The 23,635-nt window shown below is 39.5% G+C and overlaps 1 long non-coding RNA gene across 3 annotated transcripts in view; it reads right to left on the reverse strand.

Annotated features, from left to right (window-relative positions):
- Positions 1-5,726: 5,726 nt before the first annotated feature.
- The window catches only part of LOC126077802 (uncharacterized), a 161,336-nt gene continuing 143,427 nt past the window's right edge, over positions 5,727-23,635 (reverse strand). For all 3 annotated transcript variants that reach the window (XR_007517857.1, XR_007517855.1, XR_007517858.1), the window contains one exon: positions 5,727-6,892. This is a non-coding gene — a long non-coding RNA (uncharacterized LOC126077802). The remainder of the gene's footprint in view (positions 6,893-23,635) is intronic.

Consider the following 23,635-nt stretch of genomic DNA (forward strand, 5'->3'; position numbering starts at 1 on the left):
TTTTTATAAAGCTCATTCATGTGTTAATATTTGGTATTTAGAGTGGATTATACTCTCAAACCTTTTATAAAGCAGAGTAGCATTTAAATAAATCCCAGAGATAAAGATTTCCCTCAAAAAAAGATATCAAAGTGTTCTGGCTAGAAATGATAAAAGTTTCCCATGAGATGCTGGCCTGATTGCCTTCTGCTCGTTCCTATATATGTGGAGGGTATCCACTATTGAGAAGATTTCTTAAAGATAATGCTTAATAAATAGTAAATTGAACCAAGGTTCCCAACAGTTTCAGCAAATCATGTTCCAGCATACCTGTGCTTATATCTAGGATTCTGCCTGACTCCCAAGAAATTCTACTATTGGTTTCGAACTGTACTTTCTTATTTAAAAACTGCCATTAATGCAATGTTGAACATAGTGACCAAAGGAAGGCAGTGGGGCAGGATCGGAAGTCTGAAAGAGAAAGCAGCATGTAGCTCAGTAAAGAGCCATGGGTGTCATGGAGATTCAGATGCCTAGAGCTGACAGCACATTCTGCATTACACCTACGGAAAATAATGTGACCTATCAATTGGTGAGGTCTGGGGGGCATTTGGATTACCTACGCAAGCATCCCTGAGTGTTAAATTATCTGAGGACGGGAATCTCTGAAGTTACAGATTCCTCACTTGTCAAGTGACTGGAGGCTTAGAGTATTAAATGATAAATTGATTAATTATATTAATTTTGGGCTTATTATTAAGAGGAATTTCACAGTCATTTCCCCTGGTAACCAAATTATTCAATTAACATGGTATGTTAGCTAAAAGTAATAACAAAGCATACATAGAAAAATAGAATCATCATAAATCCGAACATACTGATAAGATAAGCCAGCTGGAGAAAAACAACCATATTAGGAATGTTAAGCCCACACAAGCATTCTTTTTGATAGCCTATGTATTCCTATACTCACTCTAAGGAGCATAGTCTTTAAAGCAGAGTTTTCCAAAATATATCCTGAGGAAGACTAAATCCTAAAAATACCAATAGGTGTTCTGTATGAAGTGTTCTATGTCCTAACAAGTTTGGGCAATGCTAGGATAAATCAAGTTTTAAAAATCTCAGGAACTTTCTCTTTCTTCCATGATAGAATCACAGGGACCAGACTTACCTTTCCAGTGTAAACAACTAGAAAACTGGAAAAACTATATAAAACAACAATTTCAGACATTGAGCAAAAGACAGTTAGTTCAAGGATATAGTCATGGAGAGAAGGAAACAGTGTGAGCCCCACTACTGTGACAGGGAAGAAACTGGACTGGCTGAATTAAATAAGGGCTACATTTTAAGGCCCTGTGTGCTTGGCTAGCTCCGTATTCTTGAAATTTAAACCTAAGTGCAGACCACCATACAGCTTTTACTGCTGGCACTCGAAGACTACTTGTGACTAACAAACTAGGTGCCTAGACAAGATAAGGGGCCATATTTCCTATCCCTACAAGCTCGACCAGCTATAAATTACTGATAACCCTCCTGAGTTGTTCTTCAAGTCCCCCACCAGGTACAGAACACGCACAGTAAAAATCAAGGTAACCTATGAATGACCTTCCACATGAGATAATCATGAGTAAGAATCCCTTGCCAGGACTCGAACCAGGATCCAGAGACATCATGCATGTGCAACATCCCAGAAAAAGTCCTGTTTGACACCCCGGCAGCCCTTGGGACAGGCCTCATCTTATTTTCAACAACCTCTGCGAGGAAATCCATCTTGAATTCCAACTACACGCACGTTTGATTTTCATAACCTTTCCCCTTCTCCTGGAAATCTCCACCCATCTAATGAATGAAGAAAACCTTTTATAAACCCTAGGAAATCCTTTGTTCACGAGACACTGGGGGCTAGTGTAAGTGGAAACCCCTCTCCATCTCTCCCTCACGAGCCTTTTTACTTTCTTTCTGTCCCTAATAAACCTTGGTTCGTGTGGAACCTCTCAGCCTCTTCTGGTCATTCTTGGTCAGAAGGAGGTAAGAACCTAGGCAGGGCTTAGTCTCAAGCTGGGAAGCCCTGCCCTGTAACACTATCACCCTGGCTTCTGCTTGGAGGCAATTTCCAGAGCACAGTACAGGAAAGAGAATCCTAAATAGAGCACAGAGGGTTTGTAAACTGAGGAGAAGGACATCAGGAAGCCTGAGCAGCCTGGAAGTTGCAGGTCTGAATTTTGAAGAGGAGAGGACAATGTATAAGTAAAATTCCAGAAATCTTAATGGAGGACCCCTTAAGTCTTTGATAATTACTAGGCTGTGCCTGAATGGGGTGAAACGTCACAAGGCAGGGCAAAGTACAACAGGGACTTGTAAGCTCACAAGAGCAAGAAAGTGTTTAAACTATAATCGGTCAGAGTAGAGAGTCCTCACTGGCCATCCTCGGCATTCACCAGAGAGGGGTCATGTTTTAATAGTAAGGCTGAACTATCCCTGGACAAGAGCTACTTTAGATGCATGAGAACAACCCTAAGAAAACAGGTCCAGAAGGGATCAAGCTGGAAAGCAAGCAACTTAACTGCCTTCCAAAACAAACCCCAATACTCTTTAAACTAAGACAAAAAATCCAGGCATTCAATGACACAACATTCATAAGTTCCAGCACCCAATTAAAAAAAAAATCACCAGATATGCCAAAAAGCAGGAAAATATGATTCATAGCTAAGAGAGAAAATCAGTCAATAGATATAGACCTGGGGTACAGTGGTTACGAGCTCAACTACTAACCAAAAGATTGGCAGTTTGAATCCACCAGGTGCTCCTTGGAAATTCTATGGGGCAGTTCTACTCTGTCCCATGGGGTTGCTATGAGTAAGAATTGACTCAATGGTAATGGGCTTGTGTTTTTGGAGATATGGACCCAGGAATGAAAAAGAGGATATAACTAGAAGAAAAGAATCATAAAATAGCTACTATAAATATGTTCAAGTTGTTAAAGAAAAGCATGAACATAATGATGAAAAAACTGGAAGATGATAAAAAGAACCAGATGGGATACATGGAGATTAAAAATACAGTATCTGAAAAAAAAAATTCACTGGATTGAACTCACAGCAGACTAAGCAATAAAGAAGAAAATATTAGTGAATTTGTGGACATACCAATAGAATCTATACAAAATAAAGCATAGAGAGAAAAAAGACTGGGGAAAAAAACCCAGCAGAAGCAGCAATAACTTGTAGGATAATATCAAGTGTTTTACCATACATGTAATTACAGCTTTATAAGAAGAGGAAAGAAAAGTGAACAATAATTTATTTGTAGAAATAATGATGGAAAACTTCCAAATTTGATAAAAATCATGAACATCTAGATAAAAGAAGCTCAATGAACTTCAAGTAGGATAAACACACACACACTACAGCATATCATAATCAAATTTCTGAAAACCAGTGATTAAAAGAAAATCTTTAAAGCAGGAGAATAAAAGATGTTACAAGCAGTCCCCAGATTACAAACAGGATCCATTCTTCAGTCCGTCTTTAAGGCCAATTTGTAGCTAAACTGGAACCGGTCCATATGGTTCTTACTTAACATCAGTTAGTGAAACGTTTGCCTTAGTATGCAGTATGTATTTTACCTTTCTATGCATGAAGAAACACTTCATGAGTGTCACAAAGTAGTGTGTGCCCTTGTTATTATGAACCATTGTATGTAACTCAAATTTGTAATATGGCAGGCTTTATAGCAGTCCATTCGTAAGTATGAGCTGTCTGTAAGCCAGACGTTCTTAACCTGGGGACCTACCGTACATTAAAAAAAAAAAAACTTTTTTTTTTTTTAAAGAACAAAACTAAGCTTACCCAAGACTTTTTCCTGAAACTATGCAAGCCAGATGAATATGGAATGGCATCTCTAAAAGGCTGGAAAAAATCAACTGTCAATTTAGAATTTTACATTCAGCAAAAATATCCTCCAAAATTAAATGCAAAAATAGAAGTTCTTCATACAAACAAAAACTGAGAGAATTCATTGCTGGTAGACATGCATTAAATGAAATGTTGAAGGAAAGAAAATTATACCAGACGGAAACTTGGATTACACAAATGAAGAGCACTAAACTAAAAACCAAAGCTGTTGCCGTCGAGTTGATTCTGACTCATAGTGACCCTATAGGGCAGACTAGAACTGCCCCATAGGGTTTCCAAGGAGCGGCTGGTGTATTAGAACTGCCGAATTTTTGGTTAGCAGCCTTAGTTCTTAACCACTACTCCATCAGGGCTCCTAGAAGTGCTAAATATGAGTAAACATAAAAGATATTTTCTTCATTTTTACATTTCTTTCAAAGGTAATAGACTGTTTAAAGCACAGATGATAACAATGTATAGTGGGATTTATAACATATGTAGAAGTATGCAATATGACAATAGCACAAAGGATTGTAAGGGAGAAATGGAATTACTCTCTTGTAAGGTTCTTTTTTCTTTTTAATTTTATTTTGTTGTTATGTTGAGAATACACAGAGCAAAACATATACCAATTCAACTGTTTCTACATGTATAATAACCATTATCATCCTCCTTTTCTGAGTTGTCCTTCCCCCATTAACATAAACTCACTGCCCCCTAAGGTTACTATCTAATCTTTTGCATTGATGTTGTCACTTTCATTCCATATAGATAGTTCTTAAAAGAGGATAATGCTCAGGTCAGGGTAAAAATTTTTTACTAGTTAAGCTGAACTATTGTTCAGTTTTAAGAAGACTTCAGGGGATATTTTTAGCTTAAGTTTTAAAGATTATCTCAGAGCAATAGTTTCAGGGGTTCGTCCAGCCCCAATGGCTTCAGAAAGTCTGGAGTCCATGAGAATTTGAAATTCTGTTCTACATTTTCCCTCTTTAGGTCAGGATTCTTCTATAGAATCTTTGATCAAAATGTTCAATAATGATAGCCAGGCACCATCCAGTTCTTCTGGTCTCATGGCAAAGGAGGCAGTTGTTCATGGAGGTAATTAGCCACACAGTCCATATCCTCCTCCTATTCCTGATTCTCCTTCTTCTTTTGTTGCTCCAGGTGAATAGAGACCACTTGTTGTGCCTTGGTTGGCCACTTGCAAGCTTTTAAGATCCCAGGCACTGAGCAACAAACTAGGAGGTAGAACAGAAGCACTAAACACATTATTAGGCCAATTAACTGGACTGTCCAATGAAACTATGACCCTAAACCTCTGAACCAAACCCCATGAGGTTTTTGGTTGTACACAAGCAGCCTCAGCAGCTACTTTTTTTTTTTTTTTTTGGTCATTTTTGTATGTGAATATATCTATCACATAACTTTTACCAGTTCAACTTTTTACAAGTGTACAATTTATTGACAGCAATTATAATAATCAGCTGTGCAACCCTTAATCAATGCAATTTTTCCATCACCCATTAACCTCCAATTTCCCCCTCCCTCCCACCGCTTGTAACCACTAATAAACTTTGGTCTCTATACATTTGCCTTTTGTAAAGTTCTTGTATAGAAAGTGGTAGATTGTTTGAAGGTAGATCACAATAAGCTAAAGATTTATATGGTGAATTCTAAAGCAGTCATTATAAAAATAAAACAAGGGATAGAATGAGATAGTAAAAAGATACACAATGCAAAAGAAAGCCGGAAAAAGGTAAAAAGAACAATGAGCAGATGGAAATAACAGAAAAGAATAGCAAGATGATAGATTTAAATCTAAACATCAATAATTGAAAGATTTAAATACTCTAATAAAAAGACAGATATTGTCAGACTGGCTAAAGAAGCAACTCTATGGTTCTGTAAGAAAATCACTTTGAATGCAAAGACAGCAATAGGTCAGAAGTTAAAGGATGGAAAAATATACTATACAAATACTAATGATCAGAATGCTGGGGTGGCTGCTTCAATAACAAAGTAGATTACAAGACAAAGATATTTCTAGAGCGAGAAATTTTTTAGAGTACAGCCTGATAGTATTAACATAATAAAATTTACCCTCTATTGTCTTACACACTTAAAAGGCAAAAGAAGGCCTTGGGCTAAAATGTTGATATACATTGAGTCTGCTCACTTCGGCAATGCAATTGATAAGAACATTGCTCTTACTTAAGATCCTGATGATGAACCAGACGGTACCCAGTGGAAAATCAGCACTGTGAGTTTAAAGAGCCTGCCACGGTCACCATCTAGGAGCTCAACTAAATCCAGGTATTGATCATCCATGTGTTATCTCCAATCTCTGATCAAAAGGAGGGAATGATTTAGGAAATAATATTAGAGTCATTTTTCCCTGTCCTTGAGCATAGAGAATGTGACCCAGCTGGAGCTGGGCTCACAAGGACTCACAAGGGCATATCAACCGGCCCCTGAGATAAAGACAATAGATAAAATAATCTTGGAAAATATCTTTTAGGGAACTTTTCACGTAAGCCAGAACACAAAAGTCTTTCCACTCTTATAATTCTCTATTCGCATTTAGTGAATAGAACATTTGTTAGACCAGTGAAGACCCTCCTGACTGTCATTACTGAAACCTGTACCAATGATTGCTAAGAAAGATGATTCAAAATGTAGGATGGCAGTTTCTAGCCAACCTGTGAAAAGGTGAAGCTTTCAATGGTTTTGCCCATTTGTGATGTTAATATATACTGATAACTCTGTAACTTTCTCTGGACTCGGGCAGAAATGGCTGTGGTAGCATGCTTGTCCGCTTTTCCATTCTTGTTTATTCTGTAATATTTCCTTGGACTCGGACAGATGTGGCTGTGGCAGCATGCTTGTCCATTTTCCCATTCTTGCTTAGTCTACAATTTTTCCTTGGACTTGAGCAGACATTAGCTCTGGCAACATGCTTATCCGCTTCTGAACTTTTGTCTTTTCGAATATATGCCAAATAAAACTTTCTTTTTGCTTTACTAAAAAAAAAAAAAAAGATATTTCTAGAGAGTGACATTTCATGATTGAGGAAACAATTTATTAAGAAGACATGAAATCCTAGTTGTGTATGCCCCAGTAGCAGAGCTTTAAAACATATGAAGCAAAAAGTGACAGAACAAAAAATAAAAACCAACAAATCCACAATTACGGTTGTGCATTTCAACCACCCTCTTAGTAACTGATAAAACAAAGTAGACAGAGCAGTAATGATATGGAACACTAGAACAACACTATTAAGCAATTGGCCAAATTTATAGAACATTCCACCCAGCAACAGCAGAATGTGTACTCTTTTTTAACATTTTTTATTGTGTTTTAGGTGAAAGTTTACAGTCCAAATTAGTTTCTCATTCAAAAATTGATGCACAAATTGTTTTGTGACATTGTTGCAATCTCCACAGTCTGTCAGCACTCTCCCCCTTTCCCTTTTCACCCCGGGCTCCCAGTGTCCGTTTGTCCAGTTTTCCTGTCGCTTCCTGCCTTCTCAGCTTTGCTTTTGGGTAGGTGTTGCCCATTTGGTCTGGTATGCTTGATTAACCTAAAAGATACATTCCTCAGATGTGTCATTTTTTGTTTTATAGGCCTGTCTAATCGTTGGCTGAAAGGTTGACTTTGAGAGTGGCTTCGTTCTGAGTTAGCAGCGTGTCCAGAGGCCATAGTCTTGATGGTTTCTTCAGTCTCTGTCAGACCATTAAGTCTGATATTTTTTTTGGTAATTTGAATTTTGTTCTACAATTTTCTCCTGCTCTCTCCGGGACTCCCTGTTGTCCCTATCAGAGCAGTCAGTGGTGGAAGCCAGACACCATCTAGTTCTAAGCTCAGGCTGGTGGTGGTCCTTGAGTCCCTTGGACTAATATTTTCCTTGTGATTTTGGTTTTCTTCATTCTCCTTTGCTCTGAACGTGATGGGACCAATAGATGTGTCTTAGCCACTTGCAAGCTTTTAAAACCCCAGACACTACTCACCAAAGTAGGACGTACAGCGTTTTCTTTATGAACTATGTTATGCCAACTGACATGGTCCCCAGCTCTCAGCTGCAGTAACTTGGTACCTCAAGGTGTTTGGATATGTCTAGGAAGCTTCTACGGCTTTGCCTTGGTCAAGTTATACTGACTTCCTCTATATTGTGTGTTGTCTTTCCCTTCATCAACATTAACACTTATTTATTATCTGGTGATTTCCCTTCCCCTCCCTCATAACCATCAAAGATTGTTTTTTTCTGTGCATAAACGTTTTCTTGGGTTTTTATAATAGTGGTGTCATACAGTATCTTTCCTTTTGTGGTTGACTTATTACACTCAGTGTAATGCCCTCCAGATTCATCCATGTTGTGAGATGTTTTGCGGATCCATCATTGTTCCTTATCGTTGCATAATATTTCATTTGTGTGTATGTACCATAATTTGTTTATCCATTCATCTGTTGTTGGGCACTTAGGTTTTTTCCATCTTTTTGCTAATGCGAATAATGCTGCAAAGAACGTGGGTGTGTAAATTCCAAATCTCCCTACAACCTCTCCAACATTTGTTATTTTCTGTTTTTTTGATTAGTGCAGTAATGTCTAGGTGAGATGATATCTCATTGTAATTTTGATTTGCATTTCTCTAATGGCTAATGATTGGAAGCATTTTTTCATGTGTCTTTTAGCCTCCTGAATCTGTTCTTTGGTAAAGTGTCTGTTCATATCCTTTGCCCATTTTTTAATTTGATTATTCCTTTTTGTTCCTGAGGTGTTCGAGTATTCAATGGATTTTAGAGATTAGGAGATACTCTTAATGCTTTACTCCCCTGAACAAACACTGTATTTATTTGCTTTATAGATCATATATATTTCCTAGCATTTTTTTTAGCATTTAGTGATTGAAAGATGGCCCAGGACTGGGCAATGTTTTGTTCTGTTGTGCATAGGGTTGCTATGAGGCGGAACCGACTCAACAGCACCTAACAACAACGTTTCCTAGAAAAATATTTCGTGTATTGCCAGTACTTCTTTCAAATGGCATTTTTGAAATTGCTAGCTTATTCCTATCAAGTTCACCTTCCCTGCTCCTTCTGAGCTTCCAGAGATCTCATCTGCTCTACTGGAATGTCCTGAGGCCAGTTCCCTGCTGCTGACCATGGAGCAGATCTCAGCTATGAAAGAAAGCCTAAAGGTTTGATGTGTAAATTTGATGAGTGTGATCCCCAGGCCCTATTCCCTGGTTGTTTAGCACTGTCCTTAATCCTTGCAACCCACTGCAGTCCGTTGAGTTGATTCCAACTCATAATGACCCTATAGGACAGAGTAGAACTGCCCCATAGGGTTTCCAAGGAGTGGCTGGTGGATTTGAACTGCTGACCCGTTTGTCAGCAGCTGAGCTCTTAGCCACTATGCCACCAGGGCACCACTCCTTGCAAGCAGTCCTTACAGCAACATCTTGTTTTAAATCCCAAGTCTGTGGTCTTTTTTCCACAGTGTTGGTAGAGCCCAGGCATGAAAATAAGAACTTCTTAAAGAGCAACAGGATCCTGTGAATCAGGACAGGCCTACTGGGAATCAAACAGAGGACATACTACTGGTCACACACCATCTGCCATTCTTCCTGTCTTTTTTATGAATTTTTATGGAATTCTGTTTTATTTTTTCCAGGGAACTCAGGACACTTCCTGGAAGCACTTGCAATATTTTAGCTTATTTCTACGGTTATCAATAGAAGGAAGGGCTCTATACTACACACACATACATACATACACACATACACACACAGGTAATTTCATTTAATTTACTTAATGCAATAATATATGTAAAATGCCTACTATGTCCTAGACATAGACACAGTAGGTGCACAATAAACAGGAGCTGCCATCATTACTACAACAGTCATTGTCATGGTTTAAAATAATGAATCCCTGGCCCCTGGGCGTAGGATGCTTTCCATAGAAGGAGGGATTCTGAAATAATCTGAGGAGGGATTTTTTGAAACTTTTGCTTGGGGTGCAAGTAGGGAGGACAAATAACATAAAATTACAGCACTTGCTTTAAGAAAAGCTGAAATATTCTCCTACATTTTTTTCATAGGCAATCTGACCACACCTGGGTCTTCCAGGAAGCATAAGTAACTTCTTGGTAGTGTTCTTAGTTAGTTCTATGGTTCTTACAGAAAGCCCATTTTCCCTTAAACGCAGATGCTTCTCTGCTCCTATGTAATGGTGTCCCCTGAAGATAAATGTGCCATTTAGAACTCTCTATATGTTCTGTAGCCTGCGCATACTTTCTAAATATAGTAGCCAGATGATTACTTAATTTGGCTGGAAATGGCAGATTGTTGACAAAGAAATCCTGCTGAGCTCCAATGCCTCGAAATGCAGCTTTTATAAAGCAAATCATATCTGAAGAAAGGACTTAACAATGCCATTTGCTTCATATAGTGACATAATATTTAGTTCTGTCACTGGAGTATAATTGCCTTATTTTTGCAATGTTAGTAGTCTACTGATAAATAGAGATTACCTGAAACAAGTCAGTCCTGCTGCAAGGGGCAAAGCAGTTAGTTGCAAAGAGTGGAGCTTTTAGACAAGAAAACTACCTCATACTCAAATATACCATCCATTCTCCAACACTGGGTTGCTCAGATGATTTACATGCAGTTTGTATAGGATCAACAAATTGACTCACAATTCAGTAAATATTAGGTAATGAATCACATAAGCGATTGGTTTTACACAGCAGCTGTAGATCTTAAACCAAAAAAACCCCAAACCCATTGCCATTGAGTCAATTCCAACTCATAGCAACCCTACAGGACAGAGTAGAACTGCCCCATACGGTTTCCAAGGAGTGGCCTGGTGGAGTTGAAGTGCTGACCTTTTTGTTAGCAGCCATAGCTCTTAACCACTACACTACCAGAGATCTTAACGGACCTGCGAATGTGAATCTTGTTGCCATTTTGCTACTTGATGTGTGGAGGGGGTAGTGGACTTAGAATTACTGTTGCCCCTACCTCCTTATACCCACAGGAAGGGTGTGTGCTCCCCTATAGCTCCTTTCTCCTGATTTAGCCACCGTCTTTCGTGAGAATGTGTCTTATTCCTCAGGTACGTGGGAATTAGTAGGTAGAGAGAACCCGACTCAAACTGGTAAAAAGGGAAATTATTGGCTGATAGAATCGAACAGTGAACCAAAACCAAACCAAACCCATTGCCATGGAGTCAATTCCGACTCATAGCAACCTTATAGGACAGGGTGCAACTGCGCCATAGAGTTTCCAAGACTGTAATCTTTACAGAAGCTGACTGCCACACCTTTCTCCCCACAAAGTGGCTGGTGGACCCAAACCACTGACTTTTTCAGTTAGCGGCTGAGCACTTAACCACTGTGCCACCAGGGCTCCTTAGAATTGAATAGTTCAGAGATGGAACTGGCTGGATCTAGGCATTTGGATAATCAGATCTCTCAGGTCTGGTTTCCTTACAGGTGGCCCCTCTCCCTGGATACTAGATGCCTGTGGGCAGTGTTAGCTTGCAGAATGTTAACAGCTTACAGCCCCAGTATTTCCTGTAAAAAGTTTAGGAAGCACTCCAATTGGCTGGGTCAGGTGATGGGATCAAGGCCTCTGTTTGGACAAAGCCCAGTTTACCTGTCCACTCCCCTACTGGGATGCATGGCTGGGTAGGTTGGGACCCAGTCCATCCCAAGCCACAAGGACTGAATAGTTCATTACGGAATGCCTGAAGGAAGGGCAGCCAGGACAGCCAGACGGTACTCGCCATATCCAAAGGGATGGAGGAAGTATCAGGAGAGGTACAGAGTGATGTGGGGGTTCATGAAGGAGAGGTTACCTTTGACTCAGGAAAGTTTTCATGGAGGTGGGCGCATCTGAAACAGGGCTTGAAGACCATAGGATTTACCTGGTTGAAGAAAATCCTCTTTATGAACTTTCTTCTTATAAAAATTAATTGCTTCACCATTTATATTATATAAAATGATTAAAAAACAAGTTAGTCTATACAACACTAGCCCTCTAAGAAGCCCTGGTGACACAACAGTTAAGCACTCAGCTGCTAACTGAAAAGTTGGCAGTTCAAACCCATCCAGCAACTCCAAGGGAAAAAGGCCTGGTGATCTGCTTCCCTAAAGATTACAGCCTAGAAAACCCTATGGACAGTTCTTCTCTGTCACATGGGGTCACTATGAATCAGAACGGACTCGACTGCACCTATCAACAATAGCCCTCTAGATTATTGTATGACTAAGGCACTGTCTTTTTAAAAGACTCTAAACTCTGAGGAGCCCTGGCAGCACAGTGGTTAAGAGCTTGGCTGCTAACCAAAAAGTCAGCAATTCAAATCTACCATCTGTCTTTAGAATTTCGACAGTGGAATTTAGGGGAGGTTTTTTTTTTTTTTTTCTAAGCAGATTATGTTAAGGGAACATGAACTGTCTTTAGTCATACTAAGTACAATTTGGTTTCTCAACGAGCAGCCACAGTAGTACTAGAGAAAATCTGGTAACTCGCTAGGAGAAAGGCTATGTTTGTGAAAGTGGAGGGTATCTGTTGCCCTTTGACTGAGTGCAGATGAGTGGAGGAGATGCATAAAACAGCCTAAAACACAACAGGTATGCTGCCTGGTAAGACCCACATACAGTCCAGGTAATAAAATTGAAGGACCCTCCAGCAGGTGCAGTGGTTAAGCATTTGTCTGCTAACCAAAAGGTCAGCAGTTCGAATCCATTAGCTACTGCTTGGAAACCTGGTGGAACACTTCTACTCTGTCCTAAAGGGTCACTATGAGCCTAAATCGACTCAAAGGCAACTGGTTTGGTTTTTTTGTTGTTGTTGTTCCAGTAGGGAATGATTCAGTAGGTCTGGAATGACTTGTTAGATCTGGGTTTAAACTAGGGTATTTCATAGCCTAGAAATTTCTATTAGTACAAACAACACTTAAAACAATCTCCTTCCTCATTCCATTTTGTCTGATCACAAAGATCCTTGCTTTGCTTCACCTTTGCTCAAGGTATGGAAAAAAAGGCAAATCTTTCTGTATACTAAGCCTGGCTTTTTAATCTAAGGACTAAGAATCCTTCAAACCGATTTTACAAAATCATTTCTCTTGAATCTCTCTCCTTGGGGATCTTCTACCTCATAAATGATTTCACAAAGTATAGCAACCCCCATATTTGACTAACAGTTTGCATGACTAATAAAAATCTTCCTGGAGTAAACAAGCTCATATTTTTGCCATTTGTAAATTTTATTGCTATTATAAAATCAATGTTTTGCAACCAGAATTCTTGACAGATCTTAATGATGGTTACTGCCAACACAGCGTCATGGACTTTTCTCCTTTTCAGTGTGATTTTCTTTTCATTATAAACGTTAGGCAAGCAGAGCTGTACACAACCTCATGAGAAGCATGTATCTATACTCCTTTATCTACTCATGGATGAGCAGTCCTCCCAACAAGGACCACAGGCCTGGCTGAAATATGGCCATCTCTGAAGTGATAAAAGCTCCAAATATGACCACTTAACCTCTGTTGGGGCTCTTCTCAGACTCTTGACCTTACTTCCTCTGCCCTCAGAATTGTCTAGATTGGAAACTCCTAGAACTACCTTATCTGGCTCCCAATTTTGCCTTCGGTGGACTTTCTTATGAGTCTTTTAGCTGTTCTCTAAAGTGGTCATTCCCCCAACATGGTTGTTCATCAAAATTACCTGTTTGTTTTATTCTTAGTGATTAAAAAAAGAAATTATAATAAAATAATCCATGCACTTGAAAATAAAAATTAAAACAATACAGAAGAGAATAAAATCAAAACATAAATCTCCCTTCTTGCCTGGCCTCATCTCCTAATCATTTTTGTATCGTTTCTGCTTTAAGTTGTTCTTCTGGTGTTTACTTCAATAACATTTATACTTTCATTCATGAGCGTCTACCAGCCCACCAAAACTGCTGCCTCTCCATGGAGCCGGAACAATGCCCTAGAGGCAGACTACCGTACCGGGCATTAACCTTTTATTTGCAGGGCTATAGAGAAGTTTGGAGGGGTAAGAGGAAGTGTGGATGTGGCTAGTTAGCAACCAGTACAGAAGTATTTCAATATTTCAACAGTATTTATCTATCCTATCAAAGTATAAATTTTGCCTTTATTTCCTAACTTATCAACTTTAAACATATATAGTGACCTGGGATTGATTCTCAGACACATCCAGATCTACCAAAAATCTGCATGTTTTAAATCTTCCCAGGTGATTCATTTGAGGCTGACCTCCTGCCATTGCTTTGGGAACCATTGCTTTAGAACTCTGATTCTCCAATCTGGGGAAGAAGGACCAGAAACTTCAAGGGGCGGGGGGATAGGGAGTGGTGATGGAAATGTGTCTTGGAAAAGTATGTTTATCATTGACATTGTTTAATTAGTTTTATTAGTGACATTTAATTTAGTTGGCTATTTCAAAAGCCAACTTAGGGGAAGATATGTTTTTCTAATTTTTCAAAAGAGGCTGTTTCAGAAGACATTTTTAAATAGCCATCAGACTCAGTACCCACTTGACATGGCTTTACCCACAGGCTGTCTCCAGCTCTTTTCTACCTACCTACCTATCTGTCTGTCTGTCTATCTCTCTGTCTGTGTCTGTCTGTCTGTCTGTCTATCTATCTGCCCGTCTGTCTGTCTGTCTATCTATCTATCTCCACCATTCATCTGTCAGTTTTTTGTACTGTGTTGGCTTGCATGTTTCTGTGATGCTGGAAGATTTGCCACTAGTATTTCAAATACCAACAGGTTACCCATGGTGGATAGATGTCACTGGAGCTTCCAGACTAAAACAGACTGGGAAGAAGGATCTGGTGATTTACTTCTAATAAAAAAAAAAAAAATGACCAATGAAAACTTTATGAAGAGCAGCAGAATATTGTCTAATATAGTGCTGGAAGATGACCCCCTTGGGTTGGAAGGCATACGACTCGGGAGGAGCTGCCTTCTCAAAGTAGAGTCAACCTTAATAACATAGATGGAGCAGAGCTTTCAAGACCTTCATTTTTTGATGTGGCATGACTCAAAATGAGAAGAAACAGCTACAAACATCCATTAATGATTGGAACATGGAATGTACAAAGCATGCATCCAGGAAAATTGGAAGTTGTCAAAAATGAAATGAAACACTTGAAGATTGATATTCTAGGCATTAGTGAGCTGAAACGAACTGGTATTTGCCATTTTGAATTGGATAATTGTATGGTCTACTATGCAGAGAATGACAAATTGAAGATGAATAGTGTCTCATTCATTGTCAAATAGAACATTTGAAGATCTATCCTGAAGTACAATGCTGTCAGTGATAGGATAATATCCATACTTCTACATGGAAGACCAGTTAATGCAACTATTATTTAAATTTATGCACAAACCACTAAGGCCAAAGATGAAGAAACTGAAGATTTTTACCAACTTCTGCAGTCTGAAATTGATCAAACATACAATCAAGATGCATTGACAATTACTGGTGACTGGAATATGAAAGTTGGAAACAAAAAAGGATGAGTAGTTGGAAAAATATGTCCTTGATGACAGAAAGGACACCAGAGATTGCATGATAGAATTTTGCAAGACCAATGACTTCTTCATTACTAATACCTTTCTTCACCAACTTAAACAGCTACTATACACGTGGACCTCACCAGATGGAATACACAGGAATCAAGTCAACTACATCTGTGGAAAGAGACAAAGGAGAAGCTCAATATCATCAGTCAGAACAAGACCAGGGGCCAACTGTGGAACAGACCATCAATTGCTTATATGCAAGTTCAAGTTGAAGCTGAAGAAAGTTAAAACAAGTCCACCAGAGCCAAACTATGACCTTGAGTATATCCCACCTGAATTTGGAGACCATCTGATGAATAGATTTGACTCACTGAACACTTATGACCAAAGACCAGATGAGCTGTGGGATGACATCAAGGACACCATATATGAAGAAAGCAAAAGGTCATGAAAAAGACAGGAAAGAAAGAAAAGACCAAAATGGATGTCAGAAGAGACACTGACAATTGCTCTTGAATGTAGAGTATCTAAAGTGAATGGAAGAAATGATGAAGTAAAAGGTCTGAACCGAAGATTTCAAAGGGTGGCTCTAGAAGACAAAGCAAAATATTAAAATGAAAAGTGCAAAGACCTGGAGTTAAAAAACCAAAAGGGAAGACCATGCTCGGCATTGCTCAAGCTGAAAGAACTGAAGAAAAACTTTAAACCTTGAGTTGTAATATTCAAGGAATCTATAGGCAAAAAACAGAATGATGCAGGAGGTATCAAAAGAAGTTGGAAGGAATACACAGAGTCACTATACCAAAAAGAATTGGTCAACATTCAGCCATTTTAGGAGGTAGCATATGATCAAGAACTGATGGTACTGAAGGAAGAAATTCAAGCTGTATTGAAGGCATTGGCAAAAAACAAAGCCCCAGGAATTGACAGAATACCAATTAAAATGTTTCTGGGCAAGTCATTTAATCACAATAAGCCTACAAAAAGTAAAATATTATCACTTGTTTATAATGAAGACTTTTCAAAGTGCTTACCTAGCCATATCTCCACTTCTTAAAGATCTACCTTCCATGCAGGGCTCCTCATCAGCAGTCACAGAGGGCTCCGGGCTTGGAAGAGCCTACCCTTGGCAGTGGCAAAAAACAAGACCCCAGGAATGGACAGAATACCAATTAAGATAACTCAGCGAATGAATGCAACACTGAAAGCTCTCACTCATTTATGCCAAGAATTTTGGAAGACAGCTACCTGGCCAACCAACTGGAAGAGATCCATCCATATCTGAGCCCATTCCAAAGAAAAGTGATTCAACAGAATGTGGAAATTATTGAACAATATCATTAAATAACACACGGAAGTAAAATTTTGCTGAAGATTGTTTAAAAACAATTGCAGCAATACATCATCAGGGAACTGCCAGAAATTCAAGCCGGATTTAGAAGAGGATGTAGAACGAGGGATATAATTGCTGATGTTAGATGGATCTTGGCTGAAAGCAAAAAATACCAGAAAGGTGTTTACCTGTGTTTTATTGATTACGCAAAGGCATTTGATTGTGTGGATCCTAACAAATTATAGGTAACATTTCAAAGAATGAGGATTCCCGAACACTTAATTATGCTCATGTGGAACCTATACATAGACTGAGAGGCAGTCATTTGAAAAGAATGAGGGGGAACTGAGTGGTTTAAAATCAGGAAAGATGTGTGTCAGACTTGTATCCTTTCACCATACTTATTCAATCTGTATGCTGAGCAAATAATCGAGAAGCTGGACTATATGAAGAAGAACAGGGCATCAGGATTGGAGCAAGACTCGTTAACAACCTTCCACAGGCAGATGACATAACCTTGGTATTGAAAGTGAAGAGGACTTGAAGCACTTACTGATGATGATTAAAGACTATAGCCTCTAATATGGATTACACCTCAACATAAAGAAAACAAAATTCCTTACAACTGGACCAATAAGCAACATCATGATAAATGGAGAAAATATTGAAGCTGTCAAGGATTTCATGTTACTTGGATCCATAATCAACGCCCGTGGAAGCAGCAGTCAAGAAGTCAAACAACTTATTGCATCAGGCAAAACTGCTGCAAAATACCTCTTTAAAGTGTTAAAAAGCAAAGATGTTACCTTGAGGACTAAGGCGCATCTAACCCAAGCCATGATATTTTCAATAGTGTCATGTGCATGTGAAAGCTGGGCAATGAATAAGGAAGGCCAAAGAAGAATCGATGCCTTTGAATTATGGTGTTGGTGAAGAATAATGAATATGTTATGGACTGCCAGGAGAACAAACAAATCTGTCTTGAAAGAGGTACAGCCAGAATGTACCTTAGAAGCAAGGACGGCAAGACTTTGTCTCAAGTACTTTGGTCGCGTTATCAGGAGAGACCAGTCCTTGGAGAAGGATATCATTCTTGGTAAAGTAGAAGGTCAGTGAAGAAGAGGAAGGTCTTCAATGAGATGGATTGACACAGTGGCTGCAACAATGGGCTGAAACATAGCAACGATTGTGTGAATTGCTCAGGACTGGGCAGTGTTTCATTCTCTTGTGCACAGGTTGCTGAATTGGAATCACCTTGAGGGCACATGACAACAATATCGTCTATCTATCTGTCAGTCTGCTGCCCTCCTGCCTACCGATCTTTCTAACTACCCTGTCCCTAACATTGCTTTTCCTACAAAAACAATTTCTTAAATACGTGAAAGACAGAAAGTGAGACCTACATAAAGCTTTCCCACATAATAAGGCCAAAGTGGAGGTTCACGCATTTTGCTGCACACCTGCCAGCTCACCTTGATGGTGGAGGCAGCGGCTGGCCCTTATCTCTTACCTCTCATGTGAAATCTCCTCCTTCAACCTCCCTGACTCCTGGCAGATGCACAGGCAGCTCCATGGTGACATGTGCCAGTGTTTGACAAGTTACCCACATTTTCTGAGTTGGCTTAAAGGCTCTCAGAGACTGAAGGGGGCTCCAGGTAGAGGTTCTAGCTCCTTCCCATGGCATCTAGTTGTCCTTGCTTTCCTGGACCTCAAATCCATTTTCTTTTCCTGATGCCAGCCCTGCTGACTTCAGGTCCAGCATGAGATGCAGGAGCAGTATGGACTTACATAAACTGCTTAATCCATGCCAATGATTATGCAAGGTCTAATCCCTAAAATAATCCTTTAAATCACCCATAGTGATTCTGCTTCTGGGATCAAACCCTACCAGTTGCCATGCAGTTGATTCTTACTCATAGCAACCCTGAGTGTGTCAGAGTAGAGCTGTGCTCCAGCAGGTTTTCAAGGGCAATTTTTTGGGAAATAGATTGCCAGTCCTTTCTTTCGGGGTGCCTCTAGGTGGACTTGAACCTCCAACCTCTCCATTAGCAACAGAGCACGTTAACTGTTTGCACTTCCCAGGGACTCTAATCAAACCCACTAGTACAGAATTTGGATATTTTTCTCCAGTTTTTGTTGTTTTGGAGGAAATGGGATTTTTTTTTTGTATTATACTTTAGATGAAGATTTACAGAATAAACTAGTTTCTCATTAAATAGTTAGTACATATATTGTCTTATGACATTGGTTAACAAGCCCACGACATGTCAACACTCTCTCTTCTCAACTTTGTGTTCCCTATCACCAGCTTTCCTGTCCCCTTGGAGGGAGCGTATTTTGAGACCCTAACTGGAAGCAGAGGTGTGTGGGGAGAAATAGGAATTATTATCTTGTCTTGCAAGGATGGTTCTGTCCACATAAATACCTTGGTGTCATCACAGTCTCTCCAGCCATGCCTCTCTTGGCTCTTCCTGTCCATCTTGACCATCAGGCCTTTAACTCCTCCTTTTCCCTCTGCATACACTTCTGGGTTCACTTGTCTCACCATGCAGACCAATCCCTAGCTCTTGACATCTCTCACTGTCCACTGTCTCTGCTCCCACTTTCTTTGCTGTCAAACATTTAGCAAGGACAGTTTGCACCGATTGTCTCAACTTTCTCTTTACTGATATTCTTTTGACCCATGACCATCTTTCTACTGGAATTCCTAAGCCTAAAACCTAATAGATCTTTGGTTTGGAGCCCATTTTCCCTGCCCTATTCACAGAGTATGTCATAGTTGAAGAAGCACATTTTGGAAGAGAAACTTGAGAACAATCATATGGGAAGAGGGTGCAACTAACTTATATGCACACACCAAAGCCACCTGCAGAAGATGGGGTGAAAAGGGCCATTTCTGTAGGGAATCTATGATATCCCTTTCCCCATGAGGCTATAAGCACAAGCACAAAGCTCATGAAGGTCAACGGGAATGAGCAGCCACCAGGAAAACTTTAAGAACTTCAGCTTGGGGGTCTTATTTGAGTATCTGAATAGTGTCTCAGCTAGTTTGCACTTCATAAGCCTGGAGGAAAAGGCAGAAAACCATCTGGTAAGAACTTTTCAAAAAGACATTTAGAAGTTCTGCTTATAGCCCCAGCTCAGGGCCCAGGATGTCTCTGATGCTACTCTTCCCTCCCTGCAAACCAGATCCTTACCTAGTTTGGGGCATAAACATAATTAAAAGAAAGAAAGACAAACTATTAACAGCTCTTCAAGGACTCCTTAAACAAAAAAGAACCAAATTCCCTCTTTGCTCCCGCTCTGATCAAAAGATTTCCCCTTTTACTTGAAGCAGAGAGGATCATCCATCTTTTCTTAAAATATGGGCTTTTTTTAAGACACTTAGACGGAAGGTCAGTTTGGAGTATCAGATGGAGACAGCAAACCAGCCCAGATAAGAGAGTTTCCCATGCCATCCATCACTTGAATAAAAGCCAAGTAGCAGGTATTGATCCTAATCCTTAAGACAAGTCAAAAGGAGGAGGTAAGGTCACAGCATAGCAGTTGCTCGGGAATATGAATGAGGTGCGACTGTGATGAAGTGGCAGAGACACAGGAAACATGAATCGTTATGTACCATGTAGAAAAGACACTGACGAGACAAGTCAAGTATGACCTGAAAAGTCCTGTGGGTGTCCTGTTGTTGTTAGGTGCCGTCTAGCTGGTTCCAACTAATAGCGATCCTGTGTACAACAGAATGAAACTTGTTCAGTCCTGCACCATCCTCACAATCGTTGCTATGTTTCAGCCCATTGTTGCAGCCACTGTGTCAATTCATCTCCTTGCGAGTCTTCCTCCTTTTTGTTAACCCTGTACTTTACCAAACATGATATCCTTCTCCAGGGACTAGTCTGTCTTGATAACATGTCCAAAGTATGTGAGACAAAATCTCATCATCCTTGCTTCTAAAGAGCATTTTGGCTGTACTTCTTCCAAGGGAGATTTGTTCATTCTTCTGGCAGTCCATGGTATATTCAATATCCTTTGCCAATACCATAATTCAAACGCATCAATTCTTTGTTGGTCTGCCTTATTCATTGTCAAGCTTTCGAATGCATATGAGGCGATATTACCCAAATCAAGGAAATCAAAACTGACTCCAGTGGGCTTGGATTTCCAGGGAGAGGAGACAGAATTGATCTTTAACTAGGGTGCGTCAGACAAGAGGATTATATTCTAAGACCATGAGAGCTATATTATATTGATGACTTCGGCATAAGTAGATTGCAGAAGTTTAGTTTTCAGGCTCCAGTCAACACGAGGAAGGTAGTTTGAGGAGCTGTGGTTAGAGCTACGGAGATCTTCCCAATAAAGCTCTATGAGTCAGTAGTTTGTAGATTTTATTTGGGTCAAGGACCCCTTAGAGAATCAGATGAAAGCAGGCTATGTTCTCCCTAGAAAAATTCCCCTATGCAGGGATACACCCAAGTTTTCATACAATATCAGGGACCCCTCATTTCAGAACCCAGCCACAGCTTTCAATGAATTCTTGCTTTGCATTAGAGTAAAGAAGGGCCATACATGAAGAACTGATTGAAAAGGTCTAAGTTTTAAGCAGTTATACCCAGAATAATCACCCTGCTTATTGAAGTGATCAGCAATTATTCATCTGGTTCGCTCTAGATCTCACTGAGGTTGGATTGTCTCTAATCAATTGTTATATGCTTATAGGATTCTAAGTGCTCACCCAGAAACTCAACACATGTGAAATGAATGGCTTTTCCTTTATATTCAAGATGTCATTGTTGAGGTTTACAGATACATATCCATCACTCATCTGTCAGTTTATGGTACTATGGTGGCTTGCATATTGCTGTGATGCTGGATATTATGCCACTGGTATTTCAAATACCAGCAGGGTCACCCATGTGGTAGGCAGGTTTCAGTGGAGCTTCCAGACTAAGACAGACTAGGAAGAAGGGCCCGGAAATCTGCTTCTAAAAAAAACTGACCAGTGCAAACCTTATGATTAGCAGCTGAATATTGTCTATATAGTGCTGGAAGATGAGCCTCTTAGATTGGAAGGCGCTCAAAATACGGTGAAGAAGAGCCACCCCCTCAAAGTTGACCCTAAAGATGTGGATGGAGTAAAGCTTTTGGGACCTACATTTACTGATGTGGCTGTGACTGAAAATGAGAAGAAACAGATGCAAACATCCATTAATGATTAGAACAGGGAATGTATGGAGTATGAATCCAGGAAAATTGAAAGTTGTCAAAAATGAAATGAAACTCTTGAAGATTGACATTCTGGGCACTTATGAGCTGAAATGGAATGGTTTTGGCCATTTTGTAATTGGACAATCATATGGTCTACTATACCAAGAATTACAAATTGAAGAGGAATGATGTTGCATTCAGCATCAAAAAGAACATTTCGAGATCTATCCTGAAGCACAATGCTGTCAGTGATAAGACAATATCCATAAGCCTACAAGGAACATCAATTAATACAATTATTCAAATTTACCCACTAAGAACTAATGCCAAAGATGAAGAAATTAAAGATTTTTACTAACTTCTTCAGCCTGAAATTGATCGAACATACAATCAGGACATACTGATAATTACTGGTGATTGGAATTTGGAAGTTGGGAACAAAGAAGAAGGATTGGTAGTTGGAAAATATGGCCTTGGTGACAGAAAGGACATCAGAGATTGCACGATAGAATTTCACAAAACCAATGACCTATTCACTGAAAATACTATACACGTGGACCTTGCCAGATGGAATACACAGGAATCAAATCAACCCCATCTGTGGAAAGGGACAATGGAGAAGCTTAATATCATCAGTCAGAACAAGGCCAGGGGCCAACTGTGGAACAGACTATCAATTGCTTATATACCAGTTCAAGCTGAAACTAAAAAAAAAAAAAAAAAGAAGTTGAAGCTAAAGAAAATTAAAATAAGTCTATGAGAGCCAAAGTACAACCTTGGGTATATCCCACCTGAATTTTGAGACCGTCTCAAGAAGATTTGATGTGTTGAACATTAATGATGGAAGACCAGATGAGCTGTGGGATGACATAGAAGATATCATACATGAAGAAGCAAAAGGTCATTTAAAAAGGAAGAAAAGAAAGCAAAGACCAAAAAGGATGTTGAAAAGACTCTGTAAGTTGCTCTTGAACACAGAGTATTTAAAGTGAAAGGAAGAAATGATGAAGTAATACAGTTGAACAGAAGATTTCAAAGAGCAGCTGGAGAAGACAAAGTATTATAATGAAATGTGCAAAGGCCTGTGGTAGAAAACCAAAAAGGAAGAATACACTGAGCATTTCTCCAGCTGAAAGAACTGATGAAAAAATTTGAGCCTCGAGTTGCAATACTGAAGCATTCTATAGTGAAAATATTGAATGATGCAGGAAGCATCAAAAGAAGATTGAAAGAATACACAGAGTAACTATACCAAAAAGAATTGGTTGGCATTCAGTCATTTCAGGAGATAGCATATGATCAAGAACTGATGGTATTCAAGGAAGAAGTCCAACCTGCACTGAAGGTATTGGCAAAAAACAAGGCTCCAGGAATTGACAGAATACCAATTGAAATATTTCAATAAACAGATCCAAACATGAAAGCGCTCACTTATCTATGCCAAGAAATTTGGAAGACAGCTACCTGGCCAACCAACTGAAAGAGATCCGTACTTACGCCCATTCCAAAAAAAAGTGATCCAAGAGAATGTGGAAATTATCAAACAATATCATTGATATCACACGTAGTAAAATTTTGCTGAAGGTAATTAAAAAACGGTTGCAGCAGTACGGTGACAGGGAACTGCCAGAAGTTTAAGCCGGATTCAGGAGGACATGGA

This window comes from Elephas maximus, chromosome 6, assembly GCF_024166365.1.
Source record: "Elephas maximus indicus isolate mEleMax1 chromosome 6, mEleMax1 primary haplotype, whole genome shotgun sequence".
Lineage (NCBI taxonomy): Eukaryota > Metazoa > Chordata > Mammalia > Proboscidea > Elephantidae > Elephas > Elephas maximus.